Raw genomic sequence first — 19,491 nt, forward strand, 5'->3', positions numbered from 1 at the left:
ATTCAAGGGCCCAAAACCATAAAATACTTGGGAATAAATTTAACTGAGGAGGCAAAAGATCTTTTTTTTAAATTAACATATAATGTATTATTTGTTTCAGGGGTACAGGTCTGTGTGATGCAAAATATCTCTACACTGAAAACTATAAGACATTGATGAAAGAAACTGCAGAAGACAAATAAATGGAAAGCTACCCCATGTTCATGAACTGAAAGATTTAATATTGTTAAAACACTCATACTACCCAAAGCCATCTATAGATTCAATGCAATTTCCATCAAGATTTCAACAGCATTTTTTATAGAAATAAAAAAAAATCCTGAAATTCATTTGGAACCACAAAAGACCCCATACAGACAGGAAAATCTAGAGAAAGAACAAGCTGGGAGGTATCACTCTTCCTGATTTCAAACAATCTTAGAATGTTATCATAATCAAAACTGTATGGTAGTGGCACAAAACAGACACATAAACCATTGAAACATAATCAAGATTCTAGAAATACACCCATGCATATATGGTGTACTAACATTTGACAATAATACTAAGTGGAGAAAAGATAGTTCTCTTCAATAAATGGTGCTGGGAAAGTTGTATATTCTCATGTAAAAGAATGAAACTATAGTCTTATCTTACAGCACTCATAAAAAAATAACTCAAAATGGATTAAAGACTTAAATGTAAGACCTGAAACCATAAAACTCTTGGAAGAAAACAAAGGGTAAAAGCTCCTTGACCTTGGTTTTGGCAATGGTATTTTGGATGACACCTAAAGCAAAATAAACAAAATAAAAAATGAACAATTAAGACTGCATTAAACTAAGAAGCTTCTGCACAGCAAAAGAAATGATGCACAAATGAAAATGCAACCTATGGAATGGGAGAAAATATTTGAAAACCACACTTCTGATAAAAGGTTATTATCCAAAATACATGAGTAACTCATACCAAGCTATAACAATCCCCCACCCAAATAATCCAAATAAAAATGGGCAGAGGAATTCCACAGATGTTTTTCCAAAGAAGATACTCAAATGGCCAACAGGTACATGAAATAACCAACATTACTAATCATCAACGAAATGCAAATCAAAACTACAATAAGACTTCACCTCAGACCTGTTAGAATGGTTATTATAGAAAGACAATACCAAGTGTTGGCAAGGATATGGAGAAAAGGGAACCCTTGTGCACTGTTGGTGGGAATGTATATTGGTATAGTCACTATGGAAAACAGTATGAAGGTTCCTTAAAAAACTAAAACTAGAGCCATATGATCCAGAGATTCAACTTCTGAGTATGTATCCAAAGGAAACAAAATCACTAACTCAAAGATAGATGCACCCCATGTTCACTGCAGGATTATTTACAATAGCCACGACATGGAATCAACCTAAGGTATCATCAGTGGATAAATGGAAAAGTAAATGTGGTGCATACATACAAAATGGAATATTATTCAGCCATAAAAAGAAGGAAATCTTGTCATTTGCAACAACATGTATGGATCTTGAGGGGATTATGTTAAGTAACTAAGTCAAACAGTGAAGAACAAATACTGTATGATCTCACTTATATGTGGAATCTAAAAACAAACAAACAAACAAACAAACAAACTCATAGAGAACAGACTGATGGTTGCCAGAGGTGGAGAATAGAGGTAGGCTGCATAGGTGAAGGCAGTCAAAAGATACAAACTGCCAGTTATAAAATATAAGTTGTGGGGATGTAATGTACAACATAGCATAGTGACCATAATTAATAATGTTGTATTGTATATTTGAATGCTGCTGAGAGAATAGATCTTAAAAATTCTCCAAACTGAGGGTTGATGGAGGGAGGTGGGTGGGGATGGGCTAAATGGGCAATAGATATTAAGGAAGGACTTGTTATGATGAGCGCTGGGTGTTGTATGTAAGTGATGAATCACTAAATGCTACTCCTGAAAGCAATATTACACTATGTTAACTAACTAGAATTTAAATAAAAATGTGAAACAAACAAAAAGTTCTCATCACAAGAAGAACATGTAACTTTGTGTGGTTATGGATGTAGACTTATTGTGGTAATCATTTCATGATATATACAAATATCAAATCATTATGTTGTACAACTGTAACTAATATGTCAATTATTATATCTCAAACAAAGCCAAAAACATTACCATACATATACATGAACAGAAAGTCCTCATTATCTAAGGACAACTTAAAATGTATACCTAAAATGTACTTAAAATGATACCTGAAGAGAATCAACCTAAAAGGGTAATAAAATTTCATCACAAATGGAAAAAAAAAAGGTTTAGGATTTAATCTATAAAAATAAAAACAAAAATTATGAAAATATGCTAGTTAATCTCATATTTAAAATAATGTAGGTTTAATTTCAGTTATGCACTAATTTTTAAAATGGACAGAGAATGAAATAATTGGGGGATTTGCGGCATTGCTCCAACAAAAGTATTACATGATACAGTATCCTTCACCATATTTTTTTATTCTCCTAACATAAAAAGGGTAATTTTTGCCCAAACATTTGAACAATTCATTTCTTCTAAAGATCCCTCATCAATTTGATATCAAAACTCATATCACTCATCCATGTAGATTTTTGTCACTTCAATTATTAAGTGATCTAATTCATGTATCAGTGGCTATGGTGTGTTGAAGCAGTTATCCAACACCACTCTCAACTTTATGAAAAACTTTGTATCTTTTGCAAAATTTTTTAATTTTACCTTGTGATTAATTTGTAATTTTTCCACTGTTAACATTCAATAGTCAACAAAGGACCAATGATGTGATGGACAGACAGAGGTTACTGCTAAGCAGCGAGAGATTTTGGAGGGATTTTGAGGAGAAATAATTTTATAAGTGATCAATTTATTGGTGATCTTATCCATGGTATAATGAATTCTGCTTTCCTGTACAAACTCATAAAATATAAGCACTCAGAGAAAGTGTAATGTAATTCTGTAAACATACACACACATCTGTACATGTATATATAATCTTCTGAGATCTATATCATAAATGGTAGGATTAAAGCTTATTTTTATATTTCCCTTGTTACCTACCTGAATTTTCTGATTTTTCTATTACTGATCATACATTATTTGTGTAACTAAAAAAAAAACTTGTATGATTTATCAGATGAAAGTAAGCTTTGAATAATGTTTGAAAGTGAGGCTTATGGTTTCTGTCTAGTCACATATTTTGTTTGCAGTGGTTTTACAAACTGGCAACTGAAATTTGGCCTTGATAGTTGTATGTCCTAGAGTCATTAAGCCCAGAATTATAGGGTACCACTTGCTAGGGACAGTAAATGGACTTGAAACTACAGAATGAAAGATTTAGGTTTTATCTATTAAATAACATTCATTTTTTAAAAAGATTTTATTTATTCATTTGACAGACAGAGATTACAAGCAGGTAGAGAGGCAGGCAGAGAGAGAGAGGAGGAAGCAAGCTCCCTACTGAGCAGAGAGCCCCATGCGGTGCTCGATCCCAGGACCCTGAGATCATGACCTGAGCTGAAGGCAGAGGCTTTAACCCACTGAGCCACCCAGGCACCCTTATTAAATAACATTCTAACAGTTTCTGTTGTTAACTCTGGTAGGCATTACTACAAATTGAAAAATTTGATCTTAGTTTAGGATTAAATCTGATCCTAATTTGAGTTTGAGGGATTAAACAGTTTTTCATAGTCTTTTCCAGTATTTTCTAAGCTTATCTACATCACCTAGGTCTCTTACTACAAATACAGACCTTCTTATCCCACTCTTAAAAATGTGACTTTGTAGGCCAGGAATCTATATTAACAGCTAACACCTTCAGGTGATTCTGATGTAGCCCTACACATATACTGGTGTCAAGGAATCAGTGTTTTAGTCCAGTGGTTCTGGGACGAAATCACCAAACTCTTGGTGAATGGACATTTACATTTACTTCTTCATGATCCTATAATAAACAGAATTTCTTAGGGTATGGCCTTCCTTGGGCAATACAAACATGGCACAATTTCTATTTGTATCAATGCCAGCAGCTGCCAACCAAGAGAAAGCAAATGATAACAGTGTTATTCTTCAGTATCAAGTTTCAAACATTAGAATGCAGCAAAATTTGAAAGAGAAAAGCATTACAACACAACACATACCCTCCCCAAATGAGCACTGGGTATTATATAAGACTGATGAATCACAGACCTGTATCCGTGAAACAAATAATACATTATATATTAATTAATTGATTTTAAATTAAAAAAGAAAAATATAAATAAAATGAAATGAAATGAAAAAAGAAAGAGAAAATCAATCACTTAAAGCAAACTTTTCAACAGATTTCAACACAGCAAAATCATAAAAATTTATCTTGAAGATCAGCTAATACAACCTCAAATTTTACAGATGAAAGTCATAAAGGTGAAGTCATATGAATTGTATTACAACCAGAATTGTTACAAATTCAGGACACAATGACTCTTATACTTGCATTTTTGTTTGTTTGTTTAAATTTTATGTTTTCAGTCTTCCAAGATTCATTGTTTATGCACCACACCCAGTGCTCCATGTAACACTTTCCCTCCTTAGTACCCAAAACCAGGCTCACCTAATCTCCCACTCTACTTCCCTTCAAAACACTCAGATGACATGATACTTTATATGTAAAACCCAAAAGACTCCACCCCCAAACTACTAGAACTCATACAGCAATTCAGTAATGTGGCAGGACACAAAATCAATGTACAGAAATCAGTTGCTTTTTTATACTCTAACAATGAAAATACAGAAAGGGAAATTAAAGAATCAATTCCATTTACTATAGCACCAAGAACCATCAGATACCTGGGAATAAACCCAACCAAAGAGGTAAAGGATCTGTACTCAAGGAACTACAGAACACTCATGAAAGAAATTGAAGAAGACACAAAAAGATGGAAGACCATTCCATGCTCATGGATCAGAAGAATAAACATTGTTAAAATGTCTATACTGCCTAGATCAATCTATACTTTCAATGCCATTCCAATAAAAATTCCACTGGCATTTTTCAAATAGATGGAGCAAACAATCCTAAAATTTGTATGGAATCAGAAGAGACCCCGAATTGCTAAGGAAATGTTGAAAAAGAAAAACAAAAATGGGGGCCTCACATTGCCTGATTTCAAGTTTTACGACAAAGCTGTGATCCCAAGACAGCATGGTACTGGCATAAAAACAGACACATAGACCAGTGGAACAGAGTAGAGAGCCCAGATAGGGACCCCCAACTTTATGTTCAAATGATCTTCAACAAAGCAGGAAAAAATGCACAGTGGAAAAAAGACAGTCTCTTCAATAAATCGTGCTGGGAAAATTGGACAGCTATATGTAGAAGAATGAAACTCGGCCATTCTCTTACACCATACACAAAGATAAACTCAAAATGGATAAAAGACCTCAGCGTGAGGCAGGAATCCATCAGAAGCCTAGAGGAGAACATAGGCAGTAACCTCTTTGATATCAGCCACAGCAACTTCATTCAAGATATGTCTCCAAAGGCAAAGGAAACAAAAGCAAAAATGAATTTGTGGGACTTCATCAAGATCAAAACCTTCTGCACAGCAAAGGAAACAGTCAACAAAACAAAGAGGCAACCCACAGAATGGGAGAAGATATTTGCAAATGACAGTACAGACGGAAGGCTGATATCCAGGATCTGTAAAGAACTCCTCAAGCTCAACACACACAAAACAGATAATCATGTCAAAAAATAGGCAGAAGACATGAACAGACACTTCTCCAACGAAGACATACAAATTGCTAACAGACACATGAAAAAATGTTCATCATCACTAGCCATCAGGGAGATTCAAGTCAAAACCACATTGAGATACCACCTTACACCAGTTAGAATGGCCAAAATTAGCAAGACAGGAAAAAATGTGTGTTGGAGAGGATGTGGAGAAAGGGGAACCATCTCACACTGTTGGTGGGAATGCGGGTTGCTACAGCCACTTTGGAAAACAATGTGGAGATTCCTTAAGAAAATTACAAATAGAGCTTCCCTATGACCCTGCCATTGCACTACTGGGTATTTACCCCAAAGATACAGATGTAGTGAAAAGAAGGGCCATCTGTACCCCAGTGTCCATAGCAGTGATGGCCACAGTCGCCAAACTGTGGAAAGAACCAAGATGCCCTTCAACGGATGAATGGATAAGGAAGATGTGGTCCATATACACTATGGAGTATGATGCCTCCATCAGAAAGGACGAATACCCAACTTTTGTATCAACATGGATGGGACTGGAAGAGATTATACTGAGTGAAATAAGTCAAGCAGAGAAAGACAATTATCATACGGTTTCATTTATTTGTGGAGCATAAGGAATAACATAGAGGATATGGGGAGATGGAAAGAGAAGGGAGTTGGGGAAAATTGGAGGGGGAAACGAACCATGAGACTATGGACTCTGAAAAACAGTCTGAGGGTTTTGAAGGGGCAGGGGGTGGGAGGTTGGGTAAACCTGGTGGTGGGTATTATGGGGGGCACGTATTGCATGGAATACTGGGTGTGGTACATAAACAATGAATTCTGCTACACTGAAAAGAAATTTAAAAAATAAATTAAAAATGTTTTAAAAATCCCTTAGTTTGTTTCTCAGAGTCCACAGTCTCTCATGGTTTGTCTCCCCCTCTAATTTCCCCCAACTCACTTTTCCTCTCCATCTCCCCATGTCCTCCATGTTATTCCTTATGCCCCACGAGTAAGTGAAACCATATAATTGACTCTCTATTCTTGATTTATTTCACTCAGCATAATCTCCTCCAGTCCCATCCATGTTGATACAAAAGTTGGGTATTCGTCCTTTCTGACAGAGGCATAATATTCCATTGTATATAAGGACCACATCCTCTTTATCCATTCATCCACTGAAGGGCATCTTGGTTCTTTCCACAATTTGGCGACTGTGGCCATTGCTGCTATGGACATTGGAGTACAGATGGCCCTTCTTTTCACCACTTCTGTATCTTTGGTGTAAACAGCCAGTAGTGCAATTGCTACTTGCATGTTTTTAATGAATCAATTATGTCTACTACTTGAATTCCTTGAGAGGATGTATTTCTAGTACCTAGCATACTTTTTAGCACATCACGCCTCCGTAAAAGTTTGTTAAACTGTTCTGTTTAATTTCAGGAAGTCAAAATAAAAGTCATGGTGATAACAGGAGACAAACCATAAAAGACTCTTAATCTCATGAAACAAACTAAGGATTGCTGGGGGGTGGGGGAGTAGGGATGGGGTGGCTGGGGGATGGACATTGGGGAGGGTATGGGATATGGTGAGTGCTGTGAAATGTGTAAGCCTGACGATTCACAGACCTGTACCCCTGGGGCTAATAATACATTATACGTTAATAAAAAATTCTATTTAGAGTATTTGAAAGCTGTAAACACATATGTAACACAAAGAAAACCAAGGGATCTATATCTATATCTATATCATCTATATCTATATCTATATCTATATCTATATCTACCTGTATATCTATCTATCTATCCATCTATCCATCTCTTTTAGGCACTGAAGCCCAGGAGGCAGGAGCAGAAATGGAGGAGGACTAGGGAAGCAAATAGATTGTGTACAGACCTGGGGACTGTTTGATTTAGGTAATTAACACTAACTGCTCACCCCTCTTTTTGTTCCCTCTTTAAAAAAAATTATCTTTTATTAACATGTATTGTATTATTAGCCCAGGTGTACAGGTCTGTGAATTGCCAGGTTTATACACTTCATAGCACATACCTTCCCCAATGTCCATAACCCCACCACCCTCTCCCTACCCCCCTTTCGTTCCCTCTTAAAGGGCTTCTGAAGTTCACGCAAGAGGGGCAGACAGGAAACCAAGACCTCCATAGACAAACCTTGGCCCCACTCAGTTTGTGTGCTGTTTGGAGCCTCCATTTCCTTTTCTGGAAAATGAGGTTGACAATAATAATAATTAGTTTGCAGCATTACTGAGATGATTAAATGCAGTAATATATATTTACCATAGAATACTATTTGGTACCAGAGAAGTGTTAGCTCTTCTTCTTAGCATACATTCTTTCAACAAATTGTAATTGAGCACCAACACTATGCTACCTTGAGGAGGTACAATGATGGACAAGAGCAATAAAGTTCCTTCCTGCAAGGAATTCATATGTTCTATTATTGAATAAAATTAAATGGGGGCATACAATAAACAAGTAAACATTGAAAAATTATTTTGAGCATATATTTTGTAAAGAAAACAAAACAGAAAAAATGTTTAATGATCAGTGGTCATGGAGAGTCCAACTGAGGAGGGGCCATATAAGTTGGGACCCAAATTACAAGAAAGATATGTGCACAGATCTGGAGGTTCAGCCTTCAGTGCTGAGTAAACAGCTGGTACAAAAACTCAAAGGTGAGAACATATTTGATCTGTTCCAAGGTGGAAATCATGCACTTGCAATATGATCATGCCTTGGAGATGTATTTTTACCCCTGCACATGTGAAGATAATTTATATGGGCATCTTCATCCTCACCAAGTAAGAGTTGGAGAATGCGGAAGATGTAGCTACATGTCTTGCATGTTCTCTCATTATAAAACGAAAAAGGTCGGCTTATGTAGAGAAGCAATCCCAATCCCTTCCACCAATGAATGATTAGTTAATTGCTGAAAGCTTGAAGAGTCGAAATCCTGAAAAACTGGGATTGAGCCAAGGTGGAAAAAAACAAACGCGAAGTTACAGGTCTCTTACCTAGGGACACCAGGCTTGTGGTTTGCTACTCTATTAGACTGTGGATTCTTTAACTTTGAAGGATAATTTCCAATCAGTGCTTTATTTCCCTCCATTTGATCAGTTTATAACTTAAACCTAATCACTCACTATCTGATAGCAATATCTACCTCAGAGCCATTAGTATCCCTTATTTTTGACTTGGTTATAAAGATAAGATAATTCAAATTAGCCCTTCTTGTAATCTGACATCAGTTTTCCTTTAGAAACTTTAAAACTGAAGAAAATGAGTTGTCTTGTTAGTGCCGCACTTCCATGTTCTGCACCAAACCTCAGGCTTGCCCTTGGTTTGGTCCTTTTTATAATGTTCATGTTCTGTGAAGCAGCCATTTTCTGTTACATACCATTTGGAGTTAGTCATGCCATTAAATATAAAATTTGGTGAATTTAGTGGAGAAAATTTCTCCAGAACTAAAATTTCATGGATAAGTCAAAAAGTGAAATGGTCACAAAATTTAGAATTTCCTTATGAGTATTCTGTATGTTTATTGGAAACATAACTAAATAAAACATAAATGAATAAAAGAGAAAAAATAAAAGTCAAACAGCCAAGGGAGGTAAAATTGATAACAGAACAAGAGGAGGAATATATATCAACTTAGTAAATAAAATGCTTAGATAATTTTGCCAGACCAGGGCAGATATTTCTATGTATGGATGCTCAGTGGTTTTTAGAAAAGGCTAATGAAATTGCTCTCTAGGTGGGAGTTGATGTCAACTCTTTATGGCTGACAACAATGTTCCCAGCATTTTCACAGTATCATATCACATCACCTAAAAAGTAAAGCATCTAAAGTAACTGCTGAAGATTGTCTTGAAAATGAGAAGCCAAATCTGAGTAGATGCACTCATGGGGGTACATCTGATGAACCTCTATAATCTGCAACCAAACTAGAGGCACACTGTGACAGAAGAATGTTGTCCTGGAGAAAAAAAGATATGTAAAGAGAGATGGGTTATCAGCTTTACTTTGTTACAGTGCTGGGAGAAGCAAGAAATTAGATTCATGGAATCTATAATTAGATTATATGGAACTTTGAAAACCCCCTTTGTATATACAAATTTCCTGTGTGTATATAAAGTTAACAAAAATCCACTGACATCTGGCAGGTTGTTTGGGAAATGGCTCTTGCAATTAGAGAGAAAAATGTCTTACCAGAAAACATTCTATTACTGATAGCTGCACATAGATATGGGAGGTTTAAATTAAAACAGTCTATAGGGTTTTTTTCCTCTTATTACCATGGCTATGTGTAGCCATTAGACTGAGAAACAATAATTCATCAAAAGCTGGATGCTGAAAGTGTTTGGTACATTATGAAAAGCATTGTTCTAATGCAGATGTAAATAAGTGGCATGTTCTTGATACCAAGAGAAACTTCATTGCTGTGTGGGAAAGACACCTCAGAACTGCTTTGCCAAACCTGGTGTTGGAATCAGTGATGGCTCAGAGAAACAGAGCAGGATAAAAGTGATGACTCTGACCGAAATGATCCACAAAGAAAAAATGAACTCTCCCATACTCAAATGCCAATGATTTTGTAGATATTGATAATGTGTTAGCTCCCTCTGCTGATTGGAATTTCAAAGGAGAACAGGCACTCTTGATGTAGGACCATTTTGAACACAAAACAAAAAGAAAATTTGCCCAAGACCAAATATCCAGGAGAAAAGAAACATAAACAGCCCTGGGGATCAGTGATGGAATGCAACAATGTGCATGATTTTGAAGTCAAAGCAACAGTCACTGGATTTGTCTGTGAACCACAAAATAACACATCAGGGTTTAATCCTATTAAGTGGAATGTAAAACCAAGGTCTCCCAGATAGGGTTAGCACTAGCCCCACAGACATTTCTAGATCCCTCTAGTAGTACATGAGAGCTGGTTTGTAATCCAGACTCCATTGTTTCTTAACTTTGTAACCTTTGCCAAGACTAGAAGATTTCTCATGTACAAAATTAGGAAACTGGATTAGGTTATCTAAACCATCAGTTCTACAATTCCAGGCTTCGTAGCTGCAGGAACTGAAATAGAAGTTGAAACCTTTACTCCATACACTCAAACTACCTAAAATCATCAATCATAAAGAAGTGATTCCATTCTTCAATAACTTGATGAAATAGTAACAGAATCTGAATTTGAAAACTATAAAATTATAAAGCCACCTATTTAAATAGTTCTGTATACACATTAGTGTACACATCCAGAAGCATTTTTCTTGGAAACTACCCAATATATTTTTAAAACTGTAGATATTAATTTATTACCAGGATAGATGGTGTATTGGCATGCTAAATAAGGCTAATTAAAAAAAAAACCTTATATAAGATCATATCGCTGCTCTGCTCTAACCTCTCTAATGATTTTCTGTTATAAAAGAATAAAATCCAAATTCATTCCAGCTTCCACAGTCTTGCAAGACCCACTGGCCATAAAATAAGACATAATAGAACTCCAAGCACAGAGAGCTAGTACAAAGATCATAAAATGGGAAGGAGCTCACAATATTTAAAGACCAGAAAGAAACCTGGTGTGATCTCTCCTCCTCCACTCTTCACTTCTGCTACCTTCCAGTCACTCTGGCTTTATTTCTGTTCTCTCTTAACCTTCTTGTGGCTGATTCCTTCTTGACTTTCAGGTTTCAGCTTAAATGTTACCTCCTGACCTTCCCTGATTTCCCAATGTAAAGGCTTGTGCTAGAAATACAAATTTTGGAGCACAGATATATTACTTTAGGGGAGAACACGGGGTAAGAAGAGAGGCTTTGATAGAGCCCTAAAAATCTCTAAATTGAGGCAACATTTAGGGTTCACATAGTTCTTTTTTTTATTTTTTTAATTCATTTTCAGCGTAACAGTATTCATTGTTTTTGCACCACACCCAGTGCTCCATGTGATCCGTGCCCTCTCCAATATACACCACCTGGTTCCCCCAACCTCCCACCCCCCACCCCTTCAGACCCCTCAGATTGTTTTTCAGAGTCCATAGTCTCTCATGGTTCACCTCCCCTTCTAATTTCCCTCAACTCCCTCCTCCTCTCTAACTCCCCTTGTCCTCCATGCTATTTGTTATGCTCCACAAATGAGTGAAACCATATGATAATTGACTCTCTTTGCTTGACTTATTTCATTCAGCATAATCTCTTCCAGTCCAGTCCATGTTGATACAAAAGTTGGGTATTCATCCTTTCTGATGGAGGCATAATACTCCATAGTGTATATGGACCACATCTTCCTTATCCATTCGTCCGCTGAAGGGCATCTTGGTTCTTCCCACAGATTAGCGACCGTGGCCATTGCTGCTATAAACATTGGGGTACAGATGGCCCTTCTTTTCACTACATCTGTATCTTTGGGGTAAATACCCAGTAGTGCAATTACAGGGTCATAGGGAAGCTCTATTTGTAATTTCTTGAGGAATCTCCACACTGTTCTCCAAAGTGGCTGCACCAACTTGCATTCCCACCAACAGTGTAAGAGGATTCCCCTTTCTCCACATCCCCTCCAACACATGTTGTTTCCTGTCTTGCTAATTTTGGCCATTCTAACTGGTGTAAAGTGGTATCTCAATGTGGTTTTAATTTGAATCTTCCTGATGGCTAGTGATTATGAACATTTTTTCACATAGTTCTTAACTCAGGACTGTCTGGTTCCAAACCTCATTCTCTTTCTAGGACACTATTCCCTCTCACAAAGAATAGGTACTAAATAAAATTAATACTAATATGAAAAGTAAACCTTTGCAGGGGGTGGATAAAGGTGAAAAAAGAAGTATGTACTTTAATGAAAAATGAAGAAGTGATATTTGAGATAGGTATTGAAAAATAAATAAGATTTAGACAGGAGAGGCAGCATGTGCAAAGGCACTGAGACATGAAAGAGCATGGTACTCAAGTGTTAGCTCCATGTAGGCAAGGACATTGTCTGTCTTTCTCACTGTTATATCTCCAGGATATATCATAGGCCTGGCTCACAGTAGGCACTTAGTACATATAGTGGAAGGAATGGAAGGATACATGAATGAGTGAATGCCACCATAGAGAAGCAGGCTTGAACACAGAATGTTTTGGTGAGAGAGACAGAATATGAAGCAGGAGAGGTAGAGAGAGGCCAGATCATGGAGGGCCTTGAATTCTCTGTTAAGAATCTTAGACCTTATCCTCTATATAATGGGGATCCAATGAAGGTTTTTTTTTTTAAGATTTTATTTATTTATTTTACAGATAGAGATCACAAGTAGGCGGAGAGGCAGGCAGAGAGAGAGAGAGGAGAAAGCAGGCTCCCGGCCGAGCAGAGAGCCTGATGCGGGGCTCGATCCCGGGACCCTGAGATCATAACCTGAGCTGAAGGCAGAGGCTTAACCCACTGAGCCACCCAGGCACCCCTCCAATGAAGGTTTTAAGTAGGATTTCAAAGTGATCAGATTTTGTTTTAGATAGAATAATCTTAAGTGATAAGAAGGGGTGGGTGGGGAGATTGTGAAGGAGACACTATAGGTACAGAGACAATCCTTCTGATTTCTAATGCCCTGATCATTTTAGTTATGATTCTCTTAATGTACTTCAATTTGTCTATAGCCCACCCGGAGCTGATAACAATAACTAAGGTATGGTATATCCTGCACATATTAGATTAGAACCATGTGTATAGTGACTCATGACCAGTACTTTTTTTTTTGACATGCTTGGAAAAATACAGAGGAATGGAGTAGAGGTAATTTGCACAAACTATCTCACCATTTATCATTCTTCCTTTTTTTTTCTCTCCCTGAATATAAACTAAATAAAAGTAAATGTTAGTTATCATTTTGTAAGACCAAATGAGGGAGAACCAATGACAAACACAAAGCTTGTTTGATAAATACTTATTGACATCAAGTGCTTACTCTCTACCTGACACTAGTGTTCATTAATCATTGCAACAACCCTTGAAGACAGGTGTTGTTATTATACTCATTTTAAAGATGAGAAAACTGAAGCTTTACAAGTGAGGCATTTAGGAGATAGAATTAATATGTTTTGCTGATTGTTTGGATGTGAACTTTGAGGGAGTGAAATCACTCAAAATGATAGCCAACTTTCTAGTGTGAGCAACTGATTGCACGGTTGTGCTGTTCACTGAGGTGGGATTAGAGGAGAAGGAAAAACAGGTTACAGGAGAGGGTAGAGTGGAAATGTACTAGGTCATATGAGGACTACATTAAGTTTTAAGTTCTTGAAAGAGATGCCCAGCTGTCATTAAATATCTCAGTCTGGGTTACAGGAGTCTTTTCTGGGCTTCCTATATGTGGGAATCCTCAGCATACAGATGACAACCAAATCAGTGGGGATGGGGAGATTACCCAAGAAACATGTGAGCATAGGGCAGAGCACTATGGGTCATGAACATTTCAAAAGAAAATGAGGAGCTGCATAAAAGTGGGAGGGGAATGAGGAATGTGAATCATCTTAGAGATAAAAGAATAGAAAGTGCTATGAAGTGAATGTTTGTGCCTCCGCCCAATTTATATGTTGGAGTCTAGCTCCTCAATGTGATGGTAGCTGGAGGTGGTGTCTTTCTGAGTTAATTAGGCCAGGAGGATGGAGCCCTCATGAATAAGTTTGCTGCCCTTGTAAGAGATGTGTGAGTACTGATGTCTCGCCTTCATGTGAAGATACAGCAAAAAGACAACAGCCTGTACGTCAGCAAGCAGGTTCCCGCCAAAACTTAACCATACCAGCATTCTTGTCTGAAACTTCCCGGCCTCCAGAACTGTAAGAAATAAATTTCTGTTGTTTAAGCCATCCACTTTGTGATATTTTGTTAAAGCAGCCCATACTAAGAGGATTTAAAGAGGAAAATAATCAATGTTAAATCCTGCAAGTATGAAGTATGGTAATTGTTGAGAAGGGTCTATTGTTTTAGCAACACAGTTGAGAATTTTGACTGGAAAAGAGAGGTGGGAAAAAGACCACAGGTTAAGTTTGTGCGGTGACAGGTTTTGGGGGGTGTGGAGTTGAGAAGGGTGACTTTGGAATGTTTTAGATGAGAGAAATTCTGCCAATCTTTAAATGCTGATAATAAAGAGCAAGTAAGCAGGGAGCCATTTGAGGAGTCATGAGAAGGAAGGGTTCATCAGTGGAGCTAGACTCAGTTGGCAAGAGAGAACAGGAATGTAAAGGGGAAGGGGCGAGGGAGCTTAGATCAAACGAGAGAAGGCGAAGGAGGAACGGTTATTATTATTATTGCAAAAGAATGGGAGAAAGGATTATTGAAGGGTCTAAGGAGGTTAGGAAATTTCGTGGCGAAAGTAGGGAGCTCCTGCGACACGAATTCTACTTTGTGCCGTAACAGGAGACGTTACCTGCTGAGAATAAGCACAGAGATGTCGGGGCAAGCTTCGCTCTTCATCTATCCCACCGACTCAACGCTGGTGAGCTCTTTGTGGCCCTGCATCCTTCCTTTTGCCGGAGGAACCGCTTGATGATGTTTACCACAAGTTATTGACTGTGTGACAGACAGGACGATACGCCAGTTGGAACTACCACTCCCAGAATGCAGTGTGGCTACTGGGAAGTGCCGGGGCTGGGAATGCCGCGAGTCCCGCCCTACAGTCCATTTTCATTGGAGGAACGCTCACATTCCCAGGAGGCCGCGCGCGGGCGGGGCGCTTTACGCGGAAGCCGGTGGCGTCCGGTCCCAACCTCCTCCCGGAGCGGGCAGTTGGTGGTCCGCCTCTGGCTTACGCCGCTCGATTCTGAGCCTACGCACTCTTAGGGGGTTCCCGGACAGGTAAATGGTACTGGGCGCGCTCAGCAGAAGGCGGGGAGACGACGGCGGAGGGAGGGCAGAGGTGTGGACGAGAAGGTGGTGGGGTGGAGTGAGGAGGCAGTGCAAGGGTGACTTGGGCTTCTCTGGTGTCGACGGTTCGAATTGTCGGGCAGGTTCAGTTTTGGCGAGCTGCGTTTTGTGCCGCTGAAAAGGTCTCGAATTAAGGAGTGTCAGAATGCGTCACTTAAGTTGTTGCAGGAGGGAGAAATGTTAACTTTCCCTCAGTTCGCATTCTGCAAGACCTTTCTTTAGCGTTTGAATCTTGAGATTCAGTCTTGAGATCTCAGTCTTCTAAAAACTAATCTCTACGCCCTTGTTTTGATGACGTCACTTTTTGGTTCACCTACTTCTGAGCTCCGTGTGTTTGTACACCTCCGCGTGCCCTTTCTTCACCACCCATTGTTTCATTCCTCTTCTTCCTCGGTTTGGATAGGGACTCAGTAGCTCTACCCAGACCTATTTCCACAGCTTCAGACCTGTATGTTATTGTAATAATTGGCCAATATTTAACAAACTCAGACCATGTACTAGACTCTTTCGTAAATGTCTTACATCTCCCTCTCTCATATCCCCCCACAAATGATCAGTTGTCAAGTCCTTTTCTTTCTCTTATTAATTGCGCTCAACTACCTGTACCTCCATCGTCCCACCCTTGATCCCAGAGACATGTTACGCCTTTGAATAGCTGTGGCTGAGAGCAGACTCACATGTTTAATAAATATTTATTGAACAGCTAGTATGTCCTAGAGACTCTTCTAAGGTCAAGGGATATAGCTAGAAACAAGTCGTAGGAGATCTCTACTCTTAAGTAGTTTACATGTTTGTGTGTGTGTGTGTGTGTGTGTGTGTGCGGGCAAACAGGAATAATCCCGATGATGTGATGTGGTAGTGATGGTTAATGCAAAATAGAACAGGTGGTTGACTTGACAGGGTAGGCTCCTATCCCCAGAAAGTCAGAGGGATTGAATTTGGTCTCAGAACAGCACCATAAAAGAATATTTGTAACACCAGCAAGAATACAGCAAGTCTGTAACCAGACTTCAGGCTTTTCATAAACACCTCTTCTTTTCTTCTGCCATATCAATATTTGTTCTTCATTCTTCTGTCTCCTCCAAGGTTATTACAGCAGAATTGGTGGTTTATCTGTCATTGGATTATTTCCTTCTAAAACCCTGACAGAAAGTTGGGGATTAGAATAGATTAAAGCAGTTGAACTGCTTTATCTTAATTAAGGACATAATTTAGTAATCAAAATATCCTTCTTACCAGGTCCTACTGAATATAAAGTTACTGTTGTTTAAACCAAAACATGCTCAGATTCATTCATTTATTTAACAAATATTTGAGGGAAAATTATATGCCAGGCATTGTGCTGAGCACTGTGAGCTGGTGAGGATAAAACGAACTTTGCCCTCTCTTCCAGAGGAGTAATTATAACAGTATGTGGAGGAAATTCCTAATACATAGGCTGACACCTGCATTTTTTCTTCACCCAGTGAAATAATCACAAACCTCTAAGAAGTCTGAATAAATTTGTACATTTTTAGATTATTCACTAGTTACTCTTTATTGCAGTTATTTATGTCTGTCTTTCCCATTGTACTATGGCTTCCTTGAGTATAGAGGTCCTCTCTTACTGGGCTTCATATCTCCGGTGTCTACTCCTTTGGCTGTCATATAGTAAATCCTCGAAAAATATGTGTTGAACTGAATTTGAAAAACGATTTGATCCAATACATTAATTGTTTCATTTATACAGGCCTTTTTTTTAAAAATAAAAGGTCATTGTACTTATTCCTAAAACTTCTCATTCACCAAATGTGGACCATTCCATCTCATCAGGCCAGTTTACCTTCCCTGGTTTGTTCTCACTACTGTGCCTTCTCTTGTTCCATACCTCTTCCATAAAATGTGTTCCCATCTCTTTCCCGAGCACTTTCCATGCCCCCTTCCCATTTAACTTAATGGGCCAATTTCATAGTATGTGAGAGGGTGGAAACAATCTAATGTTTCCTATGAAACATTCTGCTAATGAACTGTTGCAAGAATTAACACAATACATTCCTTTGCAATAATATAAATAATGATACAGAATGCATTCTTTTGATTTTGTATTGACTGTTACCATGTGCTATGTGAGAAGTTAATTCTTCCCCTTTTTTTCTGTTTGGACAGTTGCACAACCTTTATTCATACAACATGTTTTAGTGTCATTTGGTTTCCACTTAGTACAGACACAACTTTAAATATTATTTTCTCCTTAGCCTGAGATAATTGTTATTTTGTCCCTCTGTCACTTTCAGAATGTCAAATCTTAATTTTTCAAATAAAAGGTTTCTATTATGCAGATATCTTTCAATTGTAAATTGTTACGGTAAAAGATAAATTTTGTCTTTATAAGTGATTAAAAAACACAACAGGAATACAAGAGTGCTTGAGTCATGATTGTGATTATGATTTTAGGATGTGCCAGCCTAAGAGCAGCCAGACATGCTTCTAAGACATTAAAAATTAGGCACTGTCATTTTAGAGAATTCCTTAGCTCTTTGGCCTTTATGGTGCAAATGCAGCATGGAATTGTGTGTCATCATTTATAAGGTATATGTGTATATCTGGAATATTAACACATTTTTAATGTTATCAAAATAAGAATATAGAATTTAAAAAATCCTAAGAACACATAGACTTGAATGTGAGAAAAACTGACTTGGCCTTTTTCTTTACTCAGTTCCCTAAAACTATCTTCATCCTCTACTTGAAGATGCCTCCACTGAGGAGCAGTGTTTTCATTGTGGCTGTGGTATATGTAACTTGTTATTTATTTTCCTTTTTATGTATTTTTTTCTAGAGAGGGACATGGGGAATGGGGAGCAATTTTTTAAGATTTATTTATTTGAGAAAGAGAGAGAGAGAGAGTGTGTGTGTGTGTGTGTGTGTGTGTGTGTGTGAAGGACAGAGGAAGAGAGAGTCTTAAGCAGACTCTGTGCTGAGTGTGGAGCCTGACACACCATGACCTGAGCCAAAACTAAGAGTTGGTTGCTTAACCAACTGTGCCACCCAGGTGCCCCAAGCAATTTGTTTTTAACACAGGTAATCCCTTACTTACAAACGGATATATTTCAAAAATTCCTTTTTAAAATTTTTTTGAAGCTTCATGCCTTTTTCTTTATAAATAATGCTGTTCAGGGCATTTCAGTTATTATGACAATTGGTAACATCTTAATCTTCAATTTGATGGACTTGAAGATCTTCACAGTTTAATAATTCTTCTGCAAAAAACTACATCTAGAATTCTCAGTTGGATTCCCCCATGACATATCTTTTTTTTTTTTAATCCTGGCAACTGAAACAAAAGTGTCCTTTCCTTAGAATCTTCTTGTAGAAGTAGAAACAGGCCTTTCTAGCTCCCAAGTTGTTGGAGGTGGCCCTTCTTCTCTCTACGGACAGGTCTCTAATGAGAGTAAGGGAAGAGTGAATATATGGAGAGGGAAGAGTACGAATGATTTGGGAGGAACAGTGAGGTTCTCAGATGTTTTGTGTCCTCAAGAAAGATACGTTGAATCTTGACAGGTGGTACCTGTGAATGTGACTTTATTTGGAAATAAGGGTCTTTGCAGGTGTAATTAAGATGTAAGTTAAAATGACGGTCACAGTGGAGTGGGTGTCCTAATAAGAGAAAAGACCCAGAGATTTCTATATGAAAACATGGACACGCATGAAGAACACCATATGACTGTGGAGGCAGAGATTGTGAAGTGCTGCAGCTGAAAGCCAGGGAATGCCAAGGATTGTCAGCAGACTACCAAAAGCTAAAGAGAGATAAGAAAGAATTGTTCACTATAGATTTCTGAGGGAGCCTGGCCCTGCTG

The 19,491-nt window shown here is 38.0% G+C and overlaps 1 protein-coding gene and 1 pseudogene across 1 annotated transcript in view; both read left to right on the forward strand.

Moving 5' to 3' along the window:
* Positions 1–15,275, forward strand: part of LOC116860358 — a 75,209-nt pseudogene extending 59,934 nt beyond the window's left edge.
* Positions 15,276–15,449: 174 nt separating this feature from the next.
* The window catches only part of VAMP7 (vesicle associated membrane protein 7), a 50,286-nt gene continuing 46,244 nt past the window's right edge, over positions 15,450–19,491 (forward strand). The window contains exon 1 of the mRNA XM_032846303.1: positions 15,450–15,583. The gene's annotated coding sequence lies outside the window, so the exon portion shown is untranslated. The remainder of the gene's footprint in view (positions 15,584–19,491) is intronic.

Source organism: Lontra canadensis, unplaced genomic scaffold, assembly GCF_010015895.1.
Source record: "Lontra canadensis isolate GAN:19392208 unplaced genomic scaffold, GSC_riverotter_1.0 scaffold174, whole genome shotgun sequence".
Classification (NCBI taxonomy): Eukaryota; Metazoa; Chordata; class Mammalia; order Carnivora; family Mustelidae; genus Lontra; species Lontra canadensis.